Source organism: Orcinus orca, chromosome 18 (genome assembly GCF_937001465.1).
Source record: "Orcinus orca chromosome 18, mOrcOrc1.1, whole genome shotgun sequence".
Classification (NCBI taxonomy): Eukaryota; Metazoa; Chordata; class Mammalia; order Artiodactyla; family Delphinidae; genus Orcinus; species Orcinus orca.
Genome location: NC_064576.1, coordinates 149,559 through 160,170, shown reverse-complemented (window position 1 = coordinate 160,170; position 10,612 = coordinate 149,559). Strand labels below are relative to the sequence as shown.

The 10,612-nt window shown below is 44.9% G+C and overlaps 1 pseudogene; it reads left to right on the top strand.

Annotated features, from left to right (window-relative positions):
* Positions 1–7,676: 7,676 nt before the first annotated feature.
* On the top strand, positions 7,677–8,172 carry LOC105748172 (epimerase family protein SDR39U1-like; annotated as a pseudogene).
* Positions 8,173–10,612: the final 2,440 nt, after the last annotated feature.

Below are 10,612 nucleotides of genomic sequence, written 5' to 3'. Positions count from 1 at the left end.
CATGTTTCAACGTCAACGCTGTTCTTTGGAGTCTAAACAGGGAGAAAGGAGAACAAGAGCTTCGTAGAGTGCAGAGAGAAAACAAAATCATTCTGGAAAGGATCACAAACTCAGGGCCATCCTGTCGAGCTCAGAGCCAGGACACTGTCGCCAGGCGCCCTAGGAGGGGCAGACCCGCCGCCCGAGAAGGTACTGCACATTCCTTTTTCTTTCCAACCCATAGTTGTTTGAGACTTCCATTCCCTTCATCAGATTCATCAAACATATGGACTTACTGATTCTTTGCTATTTTAGGGCATTTTATTCTATTGTCAGCAAGCGTGTGCCAAGTGGTCATATCCTAATAACAGAAGACACAGAACAATGACTCAACTCATGAATTCATCTGCTATTTCCTCACCGAAAAAGATTTAAGGAGATAAGAATGAGCTCAGCTGATTGATTATAGGTCGTAGGAGAAAGATTTGGTGAAAACCTTTCTGAGTAGGATAGATAAACCTCAGTGGGAAATTATGTGATAATCCTGAAACGGCAGTCACACACTGTGTCCAGAAAGGCAAAGAAAATAATCTGAGCATGTGTAGCAGATAATTTAAACTCTAAACTCTCCCTCTTCATCTTGTCCTTGTTGCTGGAAAAACAATAATTCCGAATGAAAAAAGAAGATACTTTCATTTTGTCATTAATTATCCTGTTTATGACTGTCCCGATGAGTCAAACTGAAGAGCTGTAACATCTTCACTCACCATTGCCCGATCTGTATGCATATTAGCCATTATGTTTCAGGGACTTGCTTTCCCTTGAAATCTAGTCCATCACAGGCAACAATGCAGAGACATCAAAGTTTGAATAAACGCTCAGTGCCCAACCCTCACCCCGAGACGGACCCAATGTTTTGGTTTCCCAGCACATCTAAAAGTTATGTTTCCACTATACTGTGGTCTATTAAGTGTGCAGTAGCATCATGTCTTTAAAAAGTACATTCCTTAATAAAAAAAACACTTCATTGCTAGAAAATGCTAACCACCATCTAAGCCTTCAGTGAGTCATAGTAGTAACACCAGAGATCACCTAACAGATATGATAATAACGACAAAGTTGGAAATATTGAGCGAATTACCAAAATGTGACACAGAGACACAAAGTGAGCAAATGCTGTTGGAAAAATGGAACCAATGGACTCGCTTCATGCAGTTGCCCCAAACCTTCAATTTGTAAAAAACGCAGTGTCTGTGGAGTACAATAAAACAAGGTGCTAAGGCATTCAGAAGATCTAGTTTGCAAATTACATTGAAAACTTGAAAAATTCGTTACAAATCTTTATTTATTTTTATGTTTTTGCGGTACGCGGGCCTCTCACTGCTGTGGCCTCTCCCGTTGCGGAGCACAGCCTCCGGACGCGCAGGCTCAGCGGCCATGGCTCATGGGCCCAGCCGCTCCACGGCATGTGGGATCTTCCCGGACCGGGGCACGAACCCGTGTCCCCTGCATCGGCAGGCGGACTCTCAACCACTGCGCCACCAGGGAAGCCCACAAATCTTTATTTTTAATTATAAAACTAATATTTGTTTATTGTAAAAAATAAAATATAAAACAGTACAGAGTGCGTAAGAGGCACGCTTCTCTTGGTCTGGACCCCCTGGAAGTGATCACTGCCAACAACTTGTCTGTGAGCTCTGACTTTTCTCCTTACATAGATTCGCTTGTTTAAACAAAAACGGGATCACATTCTACACAGTTTTCTGTAAGTTGCTCATTTCATTCAATAACGTGTCATGGAAAGAGTTTCGTGTCAGTATATAAAGATCTTTTCCATTCCTTTTTAGCAGTTACAGAGTATTTGTTCTCAGATGTGCCCTAATTTGTGTAATCAGCCCCCTAACTATAGAAATGTAGGTTGTTTCCAGTTTTTCACTATTCCTCATGAAACTGTGATAATCACCCTAGCCCGTAGGGACCTTTACACATTATTTCTGCAACTTATATTCCTAGAAGCGAAACTGTTCCCTCCAGAGGTGCACATGTAATTTTCCGACGCTACCACACTGCCCTCGAAAAGGGTCCAGCGATTTGCACGTCCCCGTGCAATGGCTTCACCTGAAATCCGTTTCCTCACACTCTTTCCTTCCGATTTCTTCTGTGGATTAACTGTCTGTTCATACCTTTGATCAATTTCCTACTGGTGTGTCTATTTTAGTTTTTAGTATGTATTGTTAGTATTTACTTTTTCCTATTATCAATGTCACAAATCTTTTTCCCACGTTATTGTTTATCATTTCACCTAGTTTATTTTTAGGTCGTCAAATCAGTCACTATTTTCCCTTATGGCATCTGGTTCTTGTGACATACAGAGGAATGGCTCTCAAGCTAATATTAGAAAAATATTCTCTTATATTTTCCCTTAATTCTCTCACAGTTTTCTTGATTCACTTTAAATCTTTAATTAATATAGAATTTCATAAATATGGAATTTTTGTACATTGTGTAAGTCTGAGATATGAGTTCATTTTCCCCAAATTTATTGCTTAAAAAACACCAGTTTGTAATATCAAAAGCTTTTCGTATTCTTTACACTTGATACAAACTGCTTTCCAGAGGTTTACAGTGGCTCACACGCCCAGCAGCACAAAAGGCTTCTCCTAGGTCCTCCCTGATAGAGGGAGGAATGTGCCCATCACATGGGGTCTCCTCACTGACTTCTCTGGGTCCTAGGGCCCTTTTCTATTGGGATCTCATGTGTTTATTCCTCTGAAGCCCTCCTTTGGTTTATATCTGTCTGATTTGTTTTTTGACATAACTTTATTTTTAATATTTCTGTCTTTTTATTTCAGGTTTGTGTCTTCTGAGCAGAACACTGTAATTTTGTTTCATAATCTAGTCTGAGAGGCTTTTTTCCCCAGTTGTATCCATTTATATTTATTGACCTAAGTATCATATCATGTTTGCTCTCATTTCTAGTTTTTTGCTTATTTTTGTTTCCTTACTTTTTTCCCCCATTTATTGTTTTCTTTAGCAAATGTCAAGAAAATGCTTGGAATCTGTGCTTCAAATCCATCCTTCATTTATTTACTTTGACTCTCTTGAAATCCCCCTTTTACAAAACAGGAAACGGATAAAGCCCAAGAGTAAAGGGAGATGTTAAGATAAAGTAAAACAAAGAAAAGGGAAAACAGAAGCTCCTAGTAATAGGGTTTCCTGCACTTTATTTGAAGGGTCACCAGCTCTGCTAAGTGTTTAAGTGTAGGGCCAGGAGCTGCCGGGGGACTAGGACAGGGGCCTTCGGGGAGAAGCATTCACAGCTCTGACAAAGACCAGACCCTAGGGAGCGGGGCAGGCAGGTTTCCCAGGGCTGGGCCTCCTGGCCAGGTTATCACCGCTCCGTGCTTTCCTTCTTCATGGAAAAACAGACGGGGAAAGCATAAGGAAACAACTCCCAGCTCAGTGCCTCTGGATCCCCAGTCGAAATTGTGATCTGAGTGTCAGAATCAAACTCCAAAGACAGCTCTCTCACGAGTGGCCTTCATGCCCTGTTGGAAGTTTCCAGGGCCTCAGCTTCTGTGTGCTGGACGAGGGTGGTGACAGGCACAGGGCAGAGGGACAGACACCCAGCTATGGATTTCCTCAGTGAGAGACCCCTTCCCGGCCTTGAACTAGCAGGACTTGCTCTGAGCTGTGTCCCTGAACTTTGCCTTGACAAGCCCCTGCCTTCCATCCTTGGAAACACAGGGATCTGGTGAGCATTCAGGTGGGAGCAGGGGTAGCAGGACAAAACCAAGCTATTTGAAAACTGCAGGTTTAGGGAGGAAAGAACTCTGGTTTCTAGGACCAGAAGGTTGGAAGATGGTCGAAAGAAATCCCAGTAGCCACCTTGACCAGATGTCACCTACCCAATGTCCAGTCAGCTGGGTCTGGGGCCTCTGCTGGTCTGGCACAGACAGGATATGCTGCAGTTTATGTTTAAAATTCCAGAAAATATGGGTTTCATTGACTTGGCAGAGAAAATGGCCCTTCCCCGCTAGAGCCCTGATTCCTTCTCTTCCAGAGCAGCGTCTCCAAGGAAACACTGGACATTCCTTAAGCTGCCGAAGGACTTAACCACCAGCTCGTCTGGATGTCTCTTCAATCTTTCTTTCTTTCTTTCTTTCTTTTTTTTTGCTAGTTTAAATGTTAACTTGCAAAATATCTCAAATATTTTGAAGGAAGGATTTCAACTTTTCATCCTCCTTTCTCCCCCCTCAAATCATCCTCATTTATCCCTAACTCTAAACTTATAAATTACTTAACTGATGGATAACTTTTCACCGAGGGAGGATAAGGTTTCTATAAGATCAACCAGTAAATCCCATTAGCCATCCTGGAAGAGCTGGAGCCCTCAGTTACTGGAGTTGTGTATTATTCTAGGCTAGCACCCCAACCCCAAATAACCCACATACGTGAGAAGGAAGCAAAAACAGAACAAACACAAGTGACCTCGAAGAGCAATGGTTCAGTGTTTTTGTAACCAGTGCAGGGGGCTTGGTGGAGACACAGTGTATGTGAGGTTGACCCCAAGCTCGCCCGGCCCCCGTGAGCCTCCATTGCTCATTTGTAAGAGAGAATATGAACCCTCTCCCAGAACTCACGTCAGGGTTAAACATTTGCAAAACTGACTACAAAAGTGCCTGGCATTTACTTGGCAAGCAATGAAATAATGAAATATTATTTCTTTCTTCCTTTACTGTATGCATCTGCCACACAGAATAAAAACACTAACCAAAAAACTCACTAACTTGAAAGGTATATGCACTCGCCCTGTTCACAGCAGCACTATTTACAACAGCCGAGATACGGAAGCAACCCAAGTGCCCATCAATGGACGAATGGATAAAGAAATTGTGAGATACATAGTTATACATATAGATATCATTCAGCCATCAAAAAGGATTAAATCTTGCCATTTGTGACAACATGGATGGATCTCTAGGGCATTATGCTGAAGTCAGACAGAGAAAAACAAATACTGTATGCTCTCTCTTATATGTCAAGTCTAATAATAATGATAATAATAACAAGCTCATAGATACAGAGAACAGATTGGTGGTTGCCAGAGGCGGGGGTGGGTGGTGGGAGACAGGGGTGAAGGAGGTCAAAAAGTTAAAAAAAAGTAAAGACAGAGCCTTTAACATTTATGCAAACCCTAAATTTTGTTTATCTAAAATCCTTTATTAAGAACACATGGTGGGGGCTTCCCTGGTGGTGCAGTGGTTGGGAGTCTGCCTGCCGATGCAGGGCACACGGGTTCGTGCCCCGGTCCGGGAAGATCCCACGTGCCGCGGAGCGGCTGGGCCCGTGAGCCATGGCCGCTGAGCCTGCGCGTCCGGAGCCTGTGCTCCGCAACGGGAGAGGCCACAACAGTGAGAGGCCCGCGTACCAGAAAAAAAGAAAAAAAAGAGCACATGGTGGGCAAGTGGTACCTTAAGATATTTGCCCACCTCAAGGATTTTATAATCTTGGTGTGTATGGTGTGTGTGTGTGTACGGTGTGTGTACAGTGTGTGATGTGTATGTGTGGTGTGTATGTATGTGTATATGTTGTGTCTGTGCCGTGTGTATGTGTATATGTTGTGTGTGTGTGTGTACGGTATGTGTGTGTGTGTGGTGTGTGTGTGTGTATGTATCGTGTGTGTGTGTATCGTGTGTGTGTGTATCGTGTGTGTGTGTGTGTGTGTATCGTGTGTGTGTGTATCGTGTGTGTGTGTGTGTGTGTGTGTGTTGGAAATCAATGGATGATGAATGACCAGGGACGCCATTAAGTTTATTTCGATTCTTACTTGAGAATATTGCATGAGGAACAAGGTGACATTTTTCCATAGGTAACTGAATTTAATTATGAAATATCTTGTATTATCATTTAATGTGTTTTTTGAGAGCCTACTGCTTACCAAGCATTCAGCGTCCAACAGGGATTTGTTATTTTAGGCTTATAGTTAAAACTGAAAGAGAATCCAATAGGTTCTATTTACAGGTTTTAGCCATTTAAGATAATGGGAAAAACTAATGTGGCTTATTTTAAGCCGTAGGAATCCATCAGTATGTTTACTGAGGTGGCTTTCCAACCTACCCCTCGAGCTATATATAAGTTTTGAGAATATTTTGTGATCACATAGGCCGTCCCTTGATGGGCTGTTTGCCTGATTATATCTTAACTATGTTGTTCAAATAAATAAAACTGTAAGAATTCAACTCCTAGCATTTCATGTGAAACACTGATCTGTGCTATGTAGTCCCCCTGACACACACGCTATGGAAGGTCAGGGTAAGCGGACACTCTCCAGGGCAGGACACAGCAGGGAGCCTTCATTCTCCCCTCTTCCAGGTCCTGATGAGTCCATACCCTTTCCCTGAGAGTCCTGGGCAGCTAGGTCCCATTACCCCAGACTCTATCCACAGGCAGTTCCCAGCACAGCCTTGCAGGGAAATAAAAGCAAAAATAAAAACTCTGGGGTTTGGCTGACGTCCTAAAGGCCCAGCAAAACATCCAACACCAACAAGCCAACAGGTTCAAAGTGCAATCGTGGAAGTACCAATCTAGTGTAAAAGTACTTTGACCCATTTTAGAAAGATTTTCAACAATGAAATTGAAATAGCAAAAGATGATCTGATTATTTAAATAGATATTTCTCCAGAGAAGATGTACAAATGGCCAATAAGCCCATGAGAAGATGCTCTCTGTTATTAGGGAAATGTAAATCAAATCCACAATGAGACCTCCCTTCACACCCACCAGTTGACTAGAATCAAAAGACAGAAGATGAGTCTTGAGGATGTGGGATGTGATGCCAGGATGTGGCAACAGGACGCTCTTCTTCTGCCAGCGGGGATGTGAAATAGCCACTTTGGAAAATGGTCTGGCTTTTTCTCAAAAAGTGAAACATAAAGTTACCATGGAACCTAACAATTCCACTCCTTGGTATACACCCAAGGGAACTGAAAACACATGTCCTCACAAGAACTTGTACAAGAATGTTCCATCAACTGATGAACAAATAAACAGAATGTGATATAACCATACACTGGAATATTATGCAAGCATGAAAAGGAATAACGTTCTAGACGTGCCGCATTGTAGCCAAACATCGAAGACATTGTGCTCAGTGAAATAGGCCAGATACAAACAGCCACGTAGCGTATGATTCCCTTTTCATGAAACGTCCAGGATAGGCCTATCCACAGCGACACAAAGTAGATTGGTGGTTACCAAGAGCTGCGGAGGACAGCCGTCAGCCACAGCGGGTTTGCAGGGGTGACTCAGGCCTTCTAAAACTGGATTCAGAGATGACTGCACAGCGTTGAATACACCAAAACCACCGAAGTACACACTTTGAAAGGATGAATTTTATGTTGTAGAGTTATGTCTCCACAAGACTGTTATTTTTTAAACGGATATGATGAATTCTAAATAAAGTAGAATTGTGAATGAGTTTAATTATATACTCCGCTTCCCATGCATTCTAGTAAATTGGTATTTTACTGTCCTTACCTAAGGAAAGTAAAATTTGTTTCCAACATGTATTTTTAATCCAACAGGAACTGAAACTGAAATTTAGCAAAGACAAATCCTGGACCTGAGAAGCGAAGTGCAGGGGCGGGCTTGGAGCACAGCGCTGGAAAAGAAGACGTGTGACAGAGTGAAGCAGCATGCAGGACAGGCGAGGAAGCGGGAGCAGGGAGGAGCGGTGGGGCCGCCTGGAGGCTGAGGGGCCCTCCTGTACCGTCCTTCCTGCTGCTCTAGGGGTTGTGCTGGGCCGTGGAGGCCGCGCCATCGGTCACATGCTGCTGCCCTTCCTCCTGGGCCTGGGGGCTCCCATCGGCTCGGGCCACCAGTTCTTCCCCTGGATCCACATCAGAGACTTGGCAGGAATCCTAGCCCACGCCCTTGAAGCAAGCCACGTGCAAGGGGTCCTGACCGAGTGGCTCCAGCCTCCTCCACTACCAGCGCTGAGCTTGCCCGGGCCTTGGGCGCAGCCCTGGGCCGCCCGTTCATCCCTCTCCCCAGCACGGTGGCACAAGCTGGCTTTGGGAGAGAACGTGCTGTCATGCTGCTGGAGGGCCAGAAGGTGGTCCCCAGGCGGACGCTGGCTGCCAGTATTCCTTCCCAGAGCCGGGGGCCGCCTTGAAGGAAGTCCTAGCCTAGGTGTGGGAGGCTCGGGGAAGGGCCTGAGGCCTGTCCCGCAGCAGGGGCTTCCTAATGAGAAGCTAGAGCTCAGGCTCTCCTCTGCTTGAAGCCTGAAGCCACCTGGTTCTCAGGGATTCCTCTGTCCTTCTCATTGTCCTGTTGCCTCCCCTTATTTAACTGAGAGACTGTCCGCTGTTTCAAGGTTGCAATCTCATCAGCTTGGGACCTTAACCTCTTCAACTGCTGCTAAATAAATTCCCAGGTTTGGTTTCCCTGCATGTCCTGTTCCTGGCCCATTTCTCCTTTATTGCCGTGTAGAGAATGTTCCGCAGTTTAGGCAATAAAGATAAATTATCTCACTAAAAAAAAAAAAAAGAAGACGACGTGTGAGAAGTGGTGATGGGAAGATGGCAAGGCCATCGTGGCCAGCCTGGTCCTCAGAGTGCCGGCGCTGACCTCGGCCAGGGCAGGCCCCCTCGATTATCACACGAGGACAGCTTAAATGCACGTGAGTCAGCACTCAGAAACCGTGTGTTCACGGGATGTATTTGACCAGATGATGCAGCAAAACTATTTTTTGTGCTTCTTAGGCTGATAGCTGGAAACAAATTATGCAGAGTAATATTGGGAGTTAAGGGCTTTTGAATTGGATTGTTTTCTAGTTATTAATTCGTACTTTGTTACCATATTTTGTGCTGTTGTGGATTTGCTTATAATTCTCAGGTGTATTTGTGTAATTTGCCTTAAAAATCTGTGATTATTACTTTAACAAATATCTAAATAAATCAGATTAAAACTCCTCAGTGTGATGAAAGTACACCCTGACCCCAAAATGCACAACATAAGATGTAAAAGGAATCAGTAGGTCTTGGATAGAGCGACTAAGCACTGCTGAGAGGCTCTCAGAATCTGCTTCCTTCCTCTGCACGCCCAGGTAAGATCATGCTTTCCACAACCACGAACATCTATCCTGTAGTTAAGGCCTCAAAAAAAAAAATTAAAAAGATGAAAAGACTCATTCATTTATCAACAAACTCTGTGCATGTGCCAGGCCCTAGGGCAGGCCCGGGGTTCAAGACAAGAAGGACTGACGCGGTCCCCGCTTCGCGGAGCTGGACCCTTGGCCGCATCACAGCACCTAGTGCTCTAGGCTATATTGAAGTCGTGCTGCAGGTTTAGTTTAGGCTGAATTCTCTACTAAAGCAAAAGAGGGGAACCAGCAGCTTACGTCACTCCTTCCTGCTCAAACCCTGACGGCATCCCTGGAGGTCAAGGGCCCGTCTCCTCTCAGGTGTCCACGTCTATGTGGAATCACCCAGGTTCCTCCCTGCTCCTGACAGGGAGGTCCTTCAATGACAGTGTTTTTGTTTGTTTGTTTGTTTGTTTGGAAGAGTGTTTATTATTTATTTATTTATTTAATTTATTTTTGGCTGTATTGGGTCTTCTTTGCTGTGCACAACGAAGTGGGGGTGAACGGGGACTACTCTTCGTTGCGGTGCGCGGGCTTCTCATTGCGGTGGCTTCTCTTGATTCAGAGCACAGGTTCTAGGCACGCGGGCTTCAGTAGTTGTGGCTCACGGGCTCAGTAGTTGTGGCGCACGGGCTCAGTAGTTGTGGCGCACGGGCTTAGTTGCTCCACAGCCTGTGGGATCTTCCCGGCCAGGGATTGAACCCGTGTTCCCTGCCTTGGCAGACGGATTCTTAACCAGGGCGCCACCAGGGAATCCCCGATGACAGTGTTTAAAATCACGGGCCTGGAGTCAGACAGACCTGGATGTGAGTTTTGACCCTTCAGAGGATTCTCTGAGTGGCGTGAGAAGATTGCTCAGCCTCTCTGAACCCCCGTCCGTAGAGCGAGCTTGCGCTAGAACCTGGCTCTCGACTGCGTGCTCGGCATTCAGTGTGCTGTGGGGCGGCGGATCCCAGAGCCCCCGCAGGCTGTCCACATCCCTTTCCTGTCAGGAAGCCTCAAACTGGGCACAGTACTGTGTTAAGAGTCTTGCGCTCAGTGATAAATTTGATAGAAAAACCCTCCGAGTAGCAGCTGAATGCTGGTTTACAAGCGCTCGTGTGCGTCCCTCCTTTGTAACCGTGGCACTTTAGGGCCAACACCAGCACTTCCTGCTGTCAGTCAGTATCCGACTTGCCTGACCCTCACCCCAGTGACCACGTTACTCCCAGAGTTGAGTTTTAGAAGCTGGGTTTCTGCAGCTTAGTCCTGAAAAACCCAAAGGCAATGAATTTAGACAATATATTTTTGACGTTTGAGTCTCCATGGCACTCAACTCCAAAATCCAAAAAGCAGCTTGGGAGAACACAAGGGAATAAAAAAAGATTTGTTATACCTGATAAGGTTGTCAAGAAATGTCTTGTTTCTAGAAAAGAAATGTGTTACCTGTTGAGCTTTTGAAACAATTACTCAACTACATGTATTCGCTAAAGAGATTATTAAAAGTTC